This window comes from Pan paniscus, chromosome 6, assembly GCF_029289425.2.
Source record: "Pan paniscus chromosome 6, NHGRI_mPanPan1-v2.0_pri, whole genome shotgun sequence".
Classification (NCBI taxonomy): domain Eukaryota; kingdom Metazoa; phylum Chordata; class Mammalia; order Primates; family Hominidae; genus Pan; species Pan paniscus.
Genome location: NC_073255.2, coordinates 165,313,662 through 165,316,422, shown reverse-complemented (window position 1 = coordinate 165,316,422; position 2,761 = coordinate 165,313,662).

Here is a 2,761-nt window from a genome sequence, read left to right as displayed (position 1 = left end):
TGCTTGTTAGTACCTGTACAACAAGCAACTTTATTTTTACAGTGATTTTCTAACTCCTTATGTCTTAATACAGAGTGTGACATTTTTATAAGCAAGTTAACAGAAAAGGATCCCAGCACAGAGACCAAGGTGGGCAGATCACTGGAGGTCAGGAGTTTGAGACCAGCCTGGCCAACATGGTGAAACCCCATCTCTACCAAAAAAAAAAAAAAAAAAAAAAAAAATTAGCCCAGCATGGTGGTGGGTGCCTGTAATCCCAGCTACTCAGGAGGCTGATGCACAAGAATTGCTTGAACCCAGAGGCAGAGGTTGCAGTGAGCCGAGATTGTGCCACTGCACTCCAGCATGGGCGACAGAGCAAAACTCTCAAAAAAAAAAAAAAAAAAAGCACCACCAACAAAAACTAAAGAAAATGTGGCAAATCCAAGTAGAGACATATTTTAAGTATAAAATGCCCACCAGTATACAAACTTAGTATCACAAAAAAAGTATTTAACATATCTCATTAATAACACTTTATGTTATATTTTGGAATGATATCTTGAATACATTGCGTTAAATATGTTAAAAATATCTTCAGTTTCTTTTTACTCCTTAATGGGACACTAGAAAATTTTAAATTATATATGTAGTTTGCATTATGTTTTTATTGGACAGTGCTGGGCTAGATCTTATCTTCCAGCCCTTAATATTCTCATAGTTATCTTAAGCTTCAGAGGTAGTGTCATTCAAATTCAGAAAGCATTACACAGCATACGGTATATAAAATATTCCCTTCTTTAGGGTCCACTAGGTGGCACTAGAGTTCAGGCCACAAGCTAGTAAGATTTAAAATTTGTACTTGCACTTTGAAAAATTATTTATTTTTATTTATTTATTTTGAGATGGAGTCTCACTCTGTCACCCAGGCTGGAATGCAGTGGCACTATCTCGGCTCACTGCAACCTCTGCCTCCCAGGTTCAAGCAATTTTCCTGTCTCAGCCTCCCCAGTAGCTGGGACTACAGATGCTTGCCACCATGCCCAGCTAATTTTTGTATTTTTAGTAGAGACAGGGTTTCACCATATTGGTCAGACTGGTCTCGAACTCCTGATCTCAAATGATCTACCTGCCTTGGCCTCCCAAAGTGCTGGGATTACAGGTGTGAGCTACTGTGCCCAGCCTTAATTTTTTAGGAGACAAGGTCTAGTTCTGTCACCCAGGCTGCAGCACAGTGGCATGATCATGGCTCACTGCAGCCTCAAACTCCTGGGCTCAAGTGATCCTCCCACTTCAGCCCCTTTGGTAGCTAGGACTAAAGGTGTGCGCCACTATGCCCAGCTAAAGCTTAAAAAAATGTTGGGGGAGTAGTGGGCCAGGTGCGGTGGCTCACACCTGTAATCCCAGCACTTTGGAAGCCTGAGACGGGTGGATCACTTGAGTCCAAGGGGTTCGAGGACAGTCTGGGCAACATGGTAAAACTCCATCTCTACAAAAAATACAAAAATTAGCTGGGCATGGTGGTGTGCACCTGTAGTCCCAGTTACTGGGGAGGCTGAGACAGGAGAATTGCTTGAGCCCGGGAGGTGGAGGTTGCAGTGAACCACAATGCCACCACTGCACTCCAGTCTGGGCAACAAAATGAGACCCTGAATGGAAAAAAAAATTTTTTTAATAATTTTTTTTTTAAATAAAGACGGGGTCTTGCTCTGTTCCCCAGGCTGGTCTTGAACTCCTGGGCTCAAGCAATCCTCCTGCCTAAGCCTCCCAAAGTGCTGGGGTTACAGGTACGAGCCACTGTGCCTGGCCTGTACTTGCAGTTCTCTTTTTTTTGAGATGGAGTTTCGCTTTTGTTGCCCAGGCTGGAGTGCAATGGCGCATCTTGGCTCACTGCAACCTCCGACCCCCAGGTTCAAGTGATTCTCTTGCCTCAGACTCCTGAATAGCTGGTATTACAGGCACCTGCCACCACGCCCAGCTATTTTTTGTATTTTTAATAGAGATGGAGTTTCCCCATGTTGGCCAGGCTGGTCACAAACTCCTGACCTCAGGTGATCCACCCGCGTCGGCCTCCCAAAGTGCTGGGATTACAGGCGTGAGGCACTGCACCTGGCCTGAACTTGCAGTTTTTCTAAATGAGCTGTGCATAGGCTCATCTCCATGCCTTTGCTCCCGTTGTTCCCTCCGCTGAGACACCTTTTCCTAAGTTGGCCAGCAGCCTACAACCTACGCATTTTTAAAAAATTGAGATCCTCTAAGAAGCTTTTCCTGAACACCCCTCTCCTGCCTACAAATAACTTTATATACCCACTATCCTGTATACGTATTTCTATCACAAAACCATGACACATTATTTGTTCACATGCCTTCCTCCCAATACCTTGTGTACATTTGAGGCAGGTAGCGATGAGGTATTAGCTGATGCCTGGCATCCAATAGGTGCTGTACACAATGTACCAATCAGGATAAGCTAAGTTACACTTCAGTTAACAAAACCCCCAGATATCAGTAGCACAATTCCTGTGCTACAGTGCGGGTATCAGTCACCTTCCCAAAACAGGCCCAGTCCTTTTGCAGGGGGTGGGGGGTAATGGGAAATATAAGAACATACCTTAGAGAAAGCAACATGTCTAGAAGTCTCTCCCACATCACAGTCAGATTGGACAGATTAAGGGCCCTGCGCCATGCATCCTCATTCCAGGACCTACACTAATGAACAGTTCCATAGGAAGCACTGCTTGTCACTGCACAGAGGGAAAAAGAGGGCCTCGCAGGTTTCTCC